Genomic DNA, 14,377 nt, shown 5'->3' with positions numbered 1-14,377 from the left:
ATGCCAATTTCAATTTTTTTGGTATTTATTTGGTCGTTGGAGGGCTGGCCTTTATGTAAATTTTAATTTTGTTTTCTGAAGTACCTTTTTAGTGTTTTAAATTTTCTTGTAATTTTATTACCAGCACATGTGAATTTCATTTTGCTAGTGTATTGCACCAGAATTTATCTAAAACATGAATTCATTATTTTGAAGTCAAGTTTTTCAAGATATAGAGGTAAGGTTTATAAACAACTAAGAAAAAAATAATTTCATAGCATTGCTTTGAAATATCTACGTAGTCTTATCAGAAAGCAGTTGGTAGCAAATATTTCTTCTGTCACATGAGGTATGCATACACATGTCAGTCTTACATCTTCTTGGTTATGACTATTTTAACAAGTGTGAGATTAGAGTTCATTGGGGTTATTACTTATGTTTATCCAAGACACTGTATAATCTTTCATGGGTTTTCTGTATGTTTGTATGATTTCTTTAGGAGGTGTGATGCCAATCCTTTATACACAGATGCAGGCTTTATTATTAAAAAATAAATTACATATTTGAATTAATGGTCAAATTTGAAGGTCTTGTGCTCTGTTGTGTACATCTTACATTGCATAAAATTCAGATACAAAACACATTTTTCCTTTATCTTTTCATATTTTTTTCAATAGCTTGGGCATTTCATCGTGGAAGAGGGGGTAGAGCAATTCTAGCAGACTTTGCCTCCTTAAACTATTAGAAAAGTTACACCAGTAAGCCTCAACAGCATGGCTGCCTATACATAATCTGAACAAGGACAACCGACAGATGTACTGCTGTCGAAGGGAGAAGACTCAGGAGGCCTCGAACCTAGAGAAAGAATTCATGCCATCTAAGGGATGTTGAAAGTGAGAGAATGGCCTTTCAAGGGAATACAACACCAACTGGTTATTTAATGCCATGAAAACACATATAAAAAGTAACATCAGTTACTAGAGACTGATCAAGCTGTATTTATGTATTAAAGAATACCACCATTACCCCACACTAAGGCCAATAACAATTAACACAAAAAGAGCCCATGAATTTGAAAAAGAGTAGGTGTGAAGATGAAGTTTATGGAGGAAAGGGAAGGGGAGATATGATATACAATTACTTTATCATTTCAGGGACATAAAAACTATATACAATAAAAAAGAATGAAGGGATTAATTTGGCTAGAAATTCAAAGGTGCAGTGCATCATCAAGGCAGAGAGGTCATGGACTCAGAAATCTCAGGCACTTGGCCACTCATGAAACTGTGGTCAGGAAGTCGTGACACCGAAATGATTTATTGTGTTTTGCTATCTTACTTCTCTTTTTTCAGTGTGGGAGCCTATCTGATAAAGTCATTTCTCGCACAGTGAGAGGAGGTTAGTCTATCTTTTTTTTTTGTTTCTTTTTTGTTTTCTCTAATGTATTTTATTCTATTTTTATTAGATATTTCCTTCATTTACATTTCAAATACTATCCTGAAAGTTCCCCATACCCTCCCCACATCCCGTGCTGCTACCCACCCACTCCCACTTCTTGGCCCTGGCGTTCCCCTGTCCTGCGGCATATAAAGTTTGCAAGACCAAGGGTCCTCTCTTCCCAATGATGGCCGACTAGGCCATCTTCTGCTACATATGCAGCTAGAGACACAAGCTCTGGGGGGTACTGGTTAGTTACCTGGGGATACATCCCACAAATCAGCCACCAAACCCAGACACTATTGCATATGTCAGCAAGATTTTTCTGAAAGGACCCTGATATAGCTGTCTCGTGTGAGTCTATGCCAGTGCCTGGCAAATACAGAAGTAGATGCTCACAGTCATCTATAGGATGGAACACAGGGCCCCCAGTGGAGGAGCTAGAGAAAGTACCCAAGGAGCTGAAGCGGTCTACAACCCTATAGGTGGAACAACAACATGAACTAACCAGGTTAGTCTATCTTAATTAACCTAATCCTTATAACCTATTACAGATTAGTCTAATATCTTTACTTCAAGGTGATTCTATATCATATTAAATTTTCAGGTAATATAAACATTCCCATTTATAATATCTAATTTATAACACTCTACAACTACTATAAGTAAATTTGAAATAGCTTTTCTGGAAGAAAGATGCTAAGAACTTCACTTCTCATTTTTATAAAGTAATTCTTTCCTTCAATCAGTAGTCCTGATTACTTAGCATCATTCTCTGCTCCCTGAAAAACTGTACACCAGCTCCCTCTATTTTACACCTCATAGACTTATTGATAATTGATTTAGAAACCGTAAAACACCATGGCCATTGTTCAGTCAATGTTCAGTCATGTTTGTCTGCAGTTAGAATGAGAGAAAAGTGTTCTCCTCTGAAACCTGTGATCTCAATTTTCTTATTGTCTTGGTAGATTATTATATCACACTTGTCTCTTGACATTTGTTGAAACATCTCAACCAAAAATAAATGGTCTGCTGTACATACACCAGTAATATTGTTACTTACTAGTTCACATTTAAAAGAAAGCAAACAAATATCCAGAACTAAAGCATTTTAATGTCTGTACTAATATTCTATGGGTGGCAAAATAAATATTTATATGAACGGTAAAAATGAAAGTTATTGTCAAATGACAGAAGGCCTTAATCCAGTAAAGATTTTACATTGTTTTTAATTTTCAAATTTCAGAATTATTTATAATAAAACAGACAAGAAATTCCTTATACATAGTACCTTAGTTACATTTCTAATTCTGTGAAGAGACATTATGATCAAGCAACTTTTCAAAAAAAAGTGTTTATTGGAATTTAGAGTTTAGAAGCAGGATCCATGATCATCATATTGGAGGAGATGACACTAGCTACATAGGCATGGTATTACAGAAGTAGCTAGTAATTTACATCTTATCTGCAAGTAGGACGGAGAAAGAGAGAGACAGAGACAGAGAGACAGGAGACAGAGAATGACAGAGAGACACAGAAAGAGACAAAGAGTGGACCACAGACAGAGAGACAGACAGAGACAGGTAGAGACAGAGAAAACCACAGAAGACACACTAACTTGCAGAGAGAGAGAGAGAGAGAGAGAGAGAGAGAGAGAGAGAGAGAGAGAGAGAGAGAGAGAAGCTAACAGAGCATGATGTGTTTTTTTGAAACTCAAAGCTCACTGCCAGTGACATATGTCCTCCAACAAAGCCACAACTCTTTCCCACAGGGTCCCACTAACTGGGTCCATTGTTCAAATGTATGAATCTATGGGGCCATTATTATTCACACCACCATAGATAGGAACCCCACTTCATACCTTGATATTTTTGTTTTGTTTACAGCTGATTGAAACAAAAATTGACAATGACCTCAAAGCCTAGTCTTCAGAAGCAGGTGTTTTGAATTTGATATGTTGTTTTCCAAAAGATCTGTTAAGCATTGACATTTTTATTAAGGATGAGGTCTGAAAAATTATAGATGACAATATGTAATATTGAAAAATAATTTAGTAAAACTGTGCATGGGAAAATGAAAGATATATAGAGAAACTAGTGAACAGAATCTATGAGACACAGAAGAAGCAGAGTCTTAATGGTAGAAAAAAAGGAGCATAATATAGTTTAGAATTGTAAGGGAAATGGTAATAAATGAAATAAAATGAGAAAATATGCTCTAAAATTTAAGTAGAAAGAAACAGACAACTGAAGTTGATATGCTTGTAGGCTCCCAATGTATCAATGTAAACATGATCTGATAATTAAAGCTGCTATTGACATCTTGGACCCATTAGATTCTCCATGAGTCTGAAATGGATATCTTTGAGATAATTTCTTCCTTTCCCTATTGAGACAAATATAATTGATGTGTGAGGCTAAATTCATACTGAAAACCGTTTATTTTGTCATATGGCAAAGGGTGGAAAGTCAGATCCTAAATTTTCCAGTCTGACCTAACCCAGTAGTAACTGTGAAGCTCTGTTCTGGTGACTGCATTTTAAGAGGAAATCTGCTGCAAGGGCTTCTGGAAAAGCCTTTTATACTTCAGATGAAAATGGAAAAATTCATCTGGAGAACTTTCCTACCTACTTTACTCTTTTCAGGCATGGTTTTTGGCGAGGGAACAGCCACCCTAGGCTCATAGAACCTTAAGTTAATATGCCTATGAAAGTAAAGCTGAAATGCAGATAGAACCACAACCTAATGTCATCTCTCTCTCTCCCTCTCTCTCTCTCTCACACACTCTCTCTCTCTCCCTCTCTCCTCCCCTCCCGCCCTCCCTCCCTCTCTCTCTTGTATATACATATATATATATATATATATATATATATATATATACATTTTTTTTTTTTTCTTCCCCGAGACAGGGTTTCTCTGTATAGCCCTGGCTGTTCTGGAACTCACTTTGTAGACCAGGCTGGCTTCGAACTCAATAATCCGCCTGCCTCTGCCTCACAAGTGCTGTGATTAAAGGCATGTGCCACCACGCCCGGCTCTATATTTTACTTTTATATATATATATTTTTTACTTATATATATATTTTATATAGCATTGGATCATCAGATATTCATGCTCTGTAGTACCAGGAAGCATTTGTGAACTCTGAAAGACCAATCAGGAGAGGATCTGATACAATCACACAAGAGTCTTCATATATATATATATATACATATATACATATATGCATATATATGACTTTTATATATTGTATATATATATATATAAATTTTATATAGTTTATAATGACTTTAATATATTTTATAATGAGATGATATATCTCATTATATACATATATGACAGAGAGAGTGATAGACATAGATATACATTTAAAACGAACATATATCAAAATTGCATTTGAATAGTCATTTTCAGAAAACTGAAAGCTTAGACAGTATGTTATCTGAAGATAATGGCAAATAAATGCTTGCACAAAGGTTACTTATTTCTTAAACAAATGTTACTAAATGACTCACTGTAACTTAAAGTAACAATAATAAACATGTCACATAGGACTTATGGTATAAAAAGAAATAATTCAATAGAATTATCCATAATCATAAAAGTTAACAATAAGGTAAATGGGATGATATGCCTTTATTAATATAAATGGGAAATTTAAGTATCAGGGAATGATACACAACATTAATTTTAAATATTATTGTCAACTTGGGAATAATAATTAGTGATAGAATCTCCAATTACGTAATTAATCATGAAAAGTAAATATAGTCTATAGTCTTAAACAAATGAAATATAAAATTGAACTAAGTATTACTATAAATTTGTGAAATTTAAAAAAATAAGTTTCTGTGTGTGTGTGTCAAGAGAGTTACACTTAAATCCATAAAGAGCTTTCATTTCTCACTCAGTAAAATGTCAATAGTTAAAACACACTACCATCTATGAAGATGAATTCTGCAACAAAATGAGATAGTGACTAGGCAATATTTTTTGACCTTTCTTTTAAAAGCCAAATATATTTTGGTATTTTCAAAAATGAAATAAAAGTAGATGTGTATCACTGACGTTCACATACATTTACAACTGCTTTATTTGTAATATATTTCAATTGTAGAAGAAACATGCAGACAAATATGTAAGTAGAAAGACTAATACATCAGCAGAAATCAGCTGCTTCACACATGAGCCAAAATGTGCACCGATCTCAAATACAACAGGAATCAAACGAAGCCAAAGCCAAGTATCTGATACCATGTGATCACTTTACATGACAACATAGGAAATGTAAATGAAATTTTTTTTGTCACAGATAGTAACTTCCTAATTTTTTAAGGTGAATATATGGGAGCAAATTAGTTGAAAGAACTCAAGAAGAAATTTCTAAAGTGACAGAAATCTTCAATTTTTTTGTGATGACTGTGATATATTTACATTCTGTTTCCACCAAGGCAACCCAGGCCCAGAAATCATGTATTTTCTCTCCTTTCATGGTGTTAGCATTGGATCATCAGAGATTCATGTTCTGTAGTACCAGGAAGCATTTGTTAACTCCGAAAGACCAATTAGGTGCCGATCCGATCTGATACAATCACACAAGAGTCTTTATTCACAAGTTCAAACTCGGGCTTAAGTCATGCTGACACACAGGATGGTTTCGGTGGATAAAAGCCCCAAACACTCCTCAGGACAAGATTTTATAGGAAATATCAAGAGAAGGGTGAGTGTTTCTAGTCTGGTTAAGCATGTAATTGGGGGTGGGGCTACTATGGTCTTCATCATAATTGGCTGGCGCTAGAAGCCAAACCATAAACTTAACTTCTGTTTTCCTCATGACTGGTGATTGTTAGGCAGGGAGGGCTTGTAATATGGAGGTGCAAATTTGTTGAGAGAATAACCTGGAGAGACAGGTCGTGTGTGTGTGTGTGTGTGTGTGTGTGTGTGTGTGTGTGTGTTTGTGTGTGTGTGTGTGTGTGTGGCCGGTGGGGGGTGGGGGTGCCTGGAAACTGGTGCCAGGCGCCAGGCACTGGCCTATTAGTTTGCTTGAGTTCAAACTTGGGTTAGGTTCTATAAGATGGAGTCTAAACCCAAAAAAGTTGGTCTCTAAGTTCTACTCGGAATACCGAGATAGTCTAGAAATTTAGTCAGGGGATATTTACGAGGAACAGAAAGACAGAAGACAGAGCACAGTAGTATAAAGAGTTAAGGGCAATAATAGAACTGTAATCATTAGATTTGATAGGAACTGGAAGGCAGGGTGTTAGCATTCTGTCTAAACTCCACCCCAAAGTTACCTGGCAAAGGCAGGTAGGCCTGACCCACTATAAAAAGGGGTGCTCATACCCTCCTCCTTCTCTTGTTCCTTTCTTGCTCTCTTGGGATCTTGCTCCCTTACTCTTCCCTCTCCCCGCCTCACCTCCATGTGGTCATGACTGGCTTCTACTTCTCTACTCTCTCTCTACCTTTCTCTGACTCTACTACTCTCTTAATTCCCCTCCCCATACCCTGAATAAACTCTATTCTATACTATACCTTCATATGACTGGTCGCTCAGTGGGAAGGGATGCCTTGTCATGGCCCCGCTGTGACACCCCCTTCCCCCATACCTGACTACACCCCCATAGAACATATTCCTTCTCTACTTAACTTTTTATAAACACATCACAGGGTAAACAGGGAATATTGGGAGGAATAATTAACACACATGGTCTTTTGGAAAAGCCACATGGAACTCTGCTACTATAAGAATTTCATAAAATATATCCTTCTATACATGCAAAGATTTTATGGGGGAGGCCATATTAAAAGTAATTTCCCCTGCTACCAGATTAAATATCCAGTTGCAGGAATGGGTCACCTCTTGGTGAAATGTTAGTAAATAGGTTCATAAAGACATCCCCCTCCCTCAAATTAGAGAATATTCCAAGTAGTGGCTACCCTCTGGAAATTGACAGTAGGACCCTAAAGCTAAAACATCACATATTTGAATCATAGAACCTGTAGACATTAATCTGGTACTCAACTTCAAGCTTCAACTCTACTGTCTTCAGTGCTATGCAGGCTGTTAGAGGAGAACTGTTAGCCTCAACCTCACCCAGATGTGAGCTCTTAAAGCCACAATGACTGGATTGACAAATTAGGCCCACACTTTGAATGGTAACATACATTTCACTGGAGTACCCAAACAAATGTTTGGATTAATGGCCTGTTCCATGAGATCAAACCTAACCTTAGAAATATTAAGTACAACAAAACTTGTGGCTAGGTAAGTCAAAGTTTCTAGTGGAGAATGAAGTACTATTATTTTGTTTAATAGATATAGTATTAAAACCACTCCCAGTGACTTTCTCCTGTACCCGTAGATCAGAGTCTCTCTGACCTCTAAAGAAAAGCCTCTATTTGTTGTAGTAGGTAGTAGTCAATACAGAGCCTCAAGCATTTCAACAGGAAGAATAAAACAAGCTGTCTAGTACTCAGCTGTAAATCAGACATTTATGTGTCATATTTAGGCCCAGCAAATTATCTAGAAGTGGGCCAGAAAGCTTAGAAAGGCCAAGGTTGTAGATAACATCAAGAAAACTGTTTTTCCAAGCACATGGAAAATAAACATATGAATTCACAATTATGTGACAGCACACATAAGGTATGCAAAAATTCCAGCTAGGAAAAACTACAGTGTACTTGAGGAAAGTTGGTATGTAATTTCACCACTAGCTGAGAAGCTATTAGCGCTTCCTAGCTATTGAGGAGGAAAAGCTAATATTTTGATATTATGACTCCTGGTAGACTCACCACACAACAGAACAGGGTTCTATTCCAAGGTAAGTTAAGTATCAAAAACTGGAGAAAGACGAAAACCAAGAAATCATCTCATAGTTGGGTAGGAAGGAAAAGGAGGGTTGAAAGGTGTTAAATGATGGGCAGTCATATGTCCCAATATATTATGTAAAGTTTTCAAGGAATTAATAAAATATCTTTTAAAGCCTATGCAGGTACCATAATATCAAACAGTTAGAATGCATGTGCATTGTGTAATGAATTATACATTTAAAAAGTGGGAGTTAATTAGGCAATGAAGGTAATCTTGATGAATGAGGTTCCTGCTTTTACACAAAGGTGCACAGAAGTCTCTGCCTCTGTCTATGTTCCTCTCTCTGTCTCTGTCTATGTTCCTTTTTCTGTCTCTGTCTATGTTCCTCTCTCTGTCTCTGTCTATGTTCCTCTGTCTGCCTCTGTCTATGTTCCTCTCTCTGTCTCTGTCTATGTTCCTCTCTCTGTCTCTGTCTATGTTCCTCTGTCTGCCTCTGTCTATGTTCCTCTCTCTGTCTCTGTCTATGTTCCTCTCTCTGTCTCTGTCTCTATTTATGTTCCTGTCTCTGTTTGTCTTCGTCTCTATCTGTCTCTGTCAGGCTCTGCCTCAGTTTCTCTTCCTCTCTCCCTCCTTCCCTTCCTGTGCTTTAGAGTTTTTTCTCCATCCACTCTTCCTTTATTCTCTCACCCTCTCCCTTTCTCCACATACTTATCTCCTCCCTTCTCCCTTTGCCCTTTTCATTCTCTTCCTTTTCTCCTTCCTTCCCCTACCATCTTCCTTCCAGGTTTTTTGTTCTGTCTATTCCAATCCCTCTAGCCTCTTCCTTTATACACCCTTTAGTCTCCATTTTCTTCTTTATTCTCTTGCCTCCCTACCTTCTTACCTTCTTTTTTTGTTTCCTCCTATTCCCATTCTTCACCATCTTTGCCTCCTCTGACATCCACTTCCCCTCTTCTCTTTCTTCTTTCCTTTCATATATTGGCCCCCACTTTTTTCCTTATTTTCAATGTTTCTCTTTCTCTATCTTTTCTTCCTTTATCACCTGAGGAAACAGTAAGGCAATATTTATGATCAGAAATATGGCTTTCAATAGATACCTTTTTACTTCAGAACCCTTGTTTTTTAATAGAATACATACCTACTTAGAAGAAAAAAACTGTTTGATTGCTAAATCACCTACTCAACATTATTCCATTACAGCAGCCAGAATCTAGCACTTCAGAAACAAAGTACCAGAGAAACAAATGGGCAGCAAACATCAACTCTGAAATACATTGTCTCTGATCTATTCAGCTTGGATAGTGAATTTCTTTCCATAAATAGTTAATAAGGTATGTTAAAAATATGAGTATATATATATATATATATATATATATATATATATATATATATATTTGAAGTAGTTACATAATTTTCATTTAACTTGTCATTCTTTCATTGACAGACCTGTGGAGCTTGGTCCACTCATACTATTTTTGGGAAGCCATTTGAAAATACTGTGAAATTTAGGACAAATGGGTATATAAAAATCTCTTCTTTGGTATAGTTTCAGAGACTACTTTGTAGCAGTGGTGAACTATCAAGATCATTTCAAAATTAAATTTATATTTTATTCAACAATTATGTAGTTGTTTTTATTTTTTCCTGGAAAGATAGATTACATATACCATTTAATCTTAAAATTATTTTAAAAGCATATATTTCTTATAAAATTTTAATTTCTCTTTAATTATTTTTGAATCCATCAAATGTAAACGGTTTCAATAAAATTGCAAATGCCACAAAACCCAAAAACCCAACCAACTACCAGATGGAACTTTTCTAAAAGGTGAAACAGAAGTATTTGGACAAATTTGCCAAGGATTAAAGTTAACTATGCTGAGAAGGCAGAAGTAGCCAACCTTGAGGAGATTAATATTCTCATAGAAAGAGAAAGTGTCCCATACATGGGAAAGATTAAGGGTGAAATGCCACAGAATTTGACTTGTGACAACAATTCTCTATTGTTTATATCTTACGGCAGCAGCTGATATATATATAACTCTTCTTTGGCTAAAACAAAGTGACTGATATAAATGGACTGTCCTAATAGACATTAAAAGCAAGGGACTCTGAAGGCTTTTCATATTTCCTGGAGAAGGTTACATTTCCTCCTATGCTTGAACACATTTTTTGACTAATTTCAAGATGCAATGTATTCAGATATTTTCTGTAAGCATTGAAATGCTATATTGAATTGGATAGTATTCAGCTTTACTCTGTCACCTCACATATGATAAAACTCTGCCTTGATTGAAACTGGAATCAGACGTGCTAAAAACTAAATTCTTGCTAGCAGAGAGATAGCCATGCTTGTAACCCGGGTCAGCAGTGAGTTATATATTGATATGAGCAAGTTACTGGAACTTTTGCTCATTTCCCTTTTTTGGTAAAGGAGAATATCAATGAAAGCCACACCACAGGGCCACAGAGCTCTTAAGAAAGGAGGAAGAAGCACTAGGAACAGTGTGTTTCTTTTGAAGTATTACTTGCTAAGTACCAGCTCTCACAAGAGGGCTATTTCCATGCTAGGCCACAAGTCTAATATGCATGAAGTACACTATTGTGGCAATGCAAAGTTTTTCTCATACCTTTATTGTGATCCATTATTTCAACCCACAGTATATGATCTTCCTAAATTATCTTTACATTTTCCAAAAATGGGGTCGAATGATGTAGTGAATAATAGAGTAAAAATAATGTTCATGAGTCTTCAAAACTATGTGTTAATATAACGCAGGTATCTACTGTCTTTGGTTGAGAAATCCTAAGCCTGAACTTAATTTTCTTAATGCAGAGTATTAAATTAGATATTGTTTTCCTTAGATATCAGCTCTAATGACAAGAATAAACTGTTAAACCAATTCATTTAGGTAAGTGTATAAAATATCGATTTATTTCAAAATATCATGTTTAGTTACAAAACACAACTCAAAATAGCGTCTACTGTTATTTTAAAATTTCAAAATATTTTTAAAATTAATTTCGTGTGTGTGTGCACATCTGTGCATTCATTTGTGTGTGTGCATGTGTGTGTGCATGTGTGTGCATTCGTTTGTGTGTGTGCATGTGTGTGTGCATGTTTGTGCATGTGTGTGCGTGTGTGCATGTGTGTGCATGTGCGTGTGTGTGTTCATGTGTGTGTGTGTGTGTGTGTATGCCCGCATTCGTGCGCATGTTTGTGTAGCGTAGTGTGCATATGAGTATAGAGTGCTCTAGCAGCCAGAAGAAGGTAATACATTCCCTGAAGCTTTGGCTAAACATGGGAACAGGAACAGAACCTAGGTCCTCTGTCTACCAGCAAGTAGACTTAACTATTAAGCCATTTTTCTAGCCCCATTATTTAACATCAAAGTTTTAAAAATATTTTATTCATTTTATGTTTTTGTATTTGTGGGTGTCTATGTATCTGAACATAGTGTGTGTCATGGAACACACATATAGGTTTTAGGACAAGTAGAGGAATAGGTTCTCTCCTTCTACTATGTGGGATCCCAAGAACAAAATCTCTTTGCTATGCTTGGCAGGAAGTACCTTTGCCAATTGAGCCATTTTGCTGGCCTGGATTAGCATTTCCATTGTATAAAGAGATTAAAATTAATTCTGACTTTCCACTGAATTATTGTTAAAGAACGGTAGTAGACAGCTCATAGTTCTTATGGAGAGCCTACTACCATCATTCTGTTCAAGTGGGCATATAATAAACTGACTCCTAATAACTTATCATCAAAGAAGAATTTTCTTAGTGTTTTATAGATAGAAAACAACACAAAGACCCACAACTGGTCAAGGCATAGAGAGAACAAGAGGCTAAGGAATACTCAACACTAACTGGAACATATATATTCCATCTCCTCATCTTAAGGTTGAAAGATCATTGCAGAATAAGGGTGTAAAAAGATTTTAATACCCAAAATTGTGAATCACTACAGCAAGTCTTTTTCAAGACACACATATGGTACCCTCCTTAAATCTTCACAAATGCTTAGTAGGATCCAAACTTTCTTCTTTCTAGCAAAATCATATCTTTGTTAGTAGGTGGTTCTCATTGCAAACAATAATAAGAAATGCGAAGGATCCATGGCTTTTATTATATATTGGTAATTTGTCATTAATTTATAAAATGATAAAACAATAACAATAATTTATTTTTACCAAAAATACTCAAATGAAGAAGAAACTATTTAAAACTTTAAGATTTATTATTATTTTATGGGTATGACTTATTTTTTTCTGAATGTATGTACACACATCCTGTACATACAGTACCCTCAATGGTTACAGATATCATTTGATCTTCTGGCACTCTATTCATAGGAGATTTTGAGCAACCATATGAGTGCTGGGAAATCAATCCAGATTCCCTGCATGAGTAGTAACAAGTGCCCTTAGCCATTGAACCATCTCTTTAGGACAGAATAATTTTATTATATCAAAACATGATTGAAAATAGTATAATACTTGCATATGGTTCTCCATGCTCTAGCTAACCACGGTTACATAAAATATTTGTGATACTTGGAAGTAAAATATGTTGTTTTATATACGAGCATAAGACCAAATATGAGGCTGTCTCATTAATTAACTAATTAATTGTTTATTACACATTAGAAACATTGTACAGGTAAACAACTAATAAATTCTCCCTCTTAGTGAAAAACAGTCTTCATAATCTACATGGATATTGATCGACACAGCACACACAGAAACTTCTCAGCATACTGATGCATTTCTGTCCTAGTAGGCAAGACCAAACAATGTCTTGAGTTTGAAAATCCTACAAGCTAAAAAGAGGAATAATTGTGCCGTGTTTCTTAAGTTTTCAGATTAAAATATTTGGTGCACAATTTAAAAAGAAAGGTCATGGGGAGGAATATCCAGAGGATGATACTTTGCCCCAGGAAAATGTACAGCTCATTGCCTACGTTAAATGACTATGCAACTGCACAAGAACCTAAGAGATGGTACTCACTGCTCTAATATAAGGAGCAAACAGCCAAGCTTTGTGCTTGTTTTTTTTTTTTCCACAAATTGCTTGTTTTTTTTTTCCCTAAAATGTTGAACATCAGTTAAACATTACCAGAAAATAAATTATTACTCACCATCTGTCTTAGAATCTGAGTATTATATTCCCCATTATAGAAATTTAGTAATCACAACCTTAGAAATGGTTATGGAAATTCATCATTCATTTGATATACAGACAATACAGAATTGTGAGAACAAAATAATCAGCACTAAATAATTATTGTTAGAAATTGCAATAACAAAACTTCAATAATACCTCATGGTAAAATGAGTACTATTACTTTGCTTTTCATCCTGGGGTGGCAGTTGTAAAGTTAGTTACCATAGCACATTTATTCACAAAAAGACAATTCTTTAATATTAAGCAGAAGAAATTGTGTTGGACACCGTTACCCACATTACTGCTCACAGTGATGGAACAATAAAAGGAGTGCAGAGAATTATCATAGGGAGTACTGTGCATAGAATAGAGGCAATAATACCTGTTCTATTATCAGTCTGTTCCTGCATACAAAATCCATACCATATAGTGTGCCCCGAATTCTACCTCACAATAATATTAATCAATTTAAAATCAGGACTTTATGGAATTGTTTTGGTAATATCAACTTAAGTTGATATTCAATGCCTTAATGCAGCTACCACTTTGTGTATCTCAATGGAACAAAGACCGGTACAAAGTGGTTCTTCTGGCCTTGATTTTTCAGATTTCATGCCCCAGCTAGAAGAAATGACCAGTGAGCTTACTAAGAGTCTAGTCTTATAATAAACTATAAACTTTTGTGCTAGAAGAATCTAAGGATGGAATTTTCCTAAGACAGGCACCAAAACTTACATTTAAGAGCATTACCAAACTCATGGTTTCACTACATATATTTACGTTTTGAAGGGAAAATACTGTGTTTAAATTTTAGCAGCCTCTGAGCACAACTTGAGGGATTTAAAAGTTTAAATGATTTACTGAGTTGATTTCCTTTGCATGATGATGCCTTGACAAGGCATACTTTCTTTGGTTGCCTGATTAAAATCAACTATTAGGTGAAAATTGGAGCGGGTCATGAAATGAGTGTGTGAGTGTTTGAC

The 14,377-nt window shown here is 35.6% G+C and overlaps 1 long non-coding RNA gene across 3 annotated transcripts; it reads left to right on the top strand.

The window, feature by feature from the left end:
- Positions 1-1,091: 1,091 nt before the first annotated feature.
- Gm43131 lies at positions 1,092-13,158 on the top strand. 3 transcript variants are annotated; one of them, XR_001784797.1, is made up of 5 exons: positions 1,092-1,377; positions 5,917-6,136; positions 9,428-9,558; positions 11,093-11,139; positions 13,093-13,158. It is a non-coding gene; the product is annotated as a predicted gene 43131 (long non-coding RNA). The 3 variants fall into 3 exon arrangements; XR_001784798.1 differs by lacking the exon at positions 1,092-1,377 and adding an exon at positions 1,896-1,927; XR_001784799.1 differs by lacking the exon at positions 11,093-11,139.
- The last annotated feature ends 1,219 nt before the right edge of the window (positions 13,159-14,377 follow it).

The sequence above is a fragment of the Mus musculus genome, chromosome 5 (assembly GCF_000001635.26).
Source record: "Mus musculus strain C57BL/6J chromosome 5, GRCm38.p6 C57BL/6J".
Taxonomy (NCBI): Eukaryota; Metazoa; Chordata; class Mammalia; order Rodentia; family Muridae; genus Mus; species Mus musculus.
The sequence above is the reverse complement of the archived record's forward strand: the minus strand, read 5'-3'. Positions and strand labels throughout refer to the sequence as shown.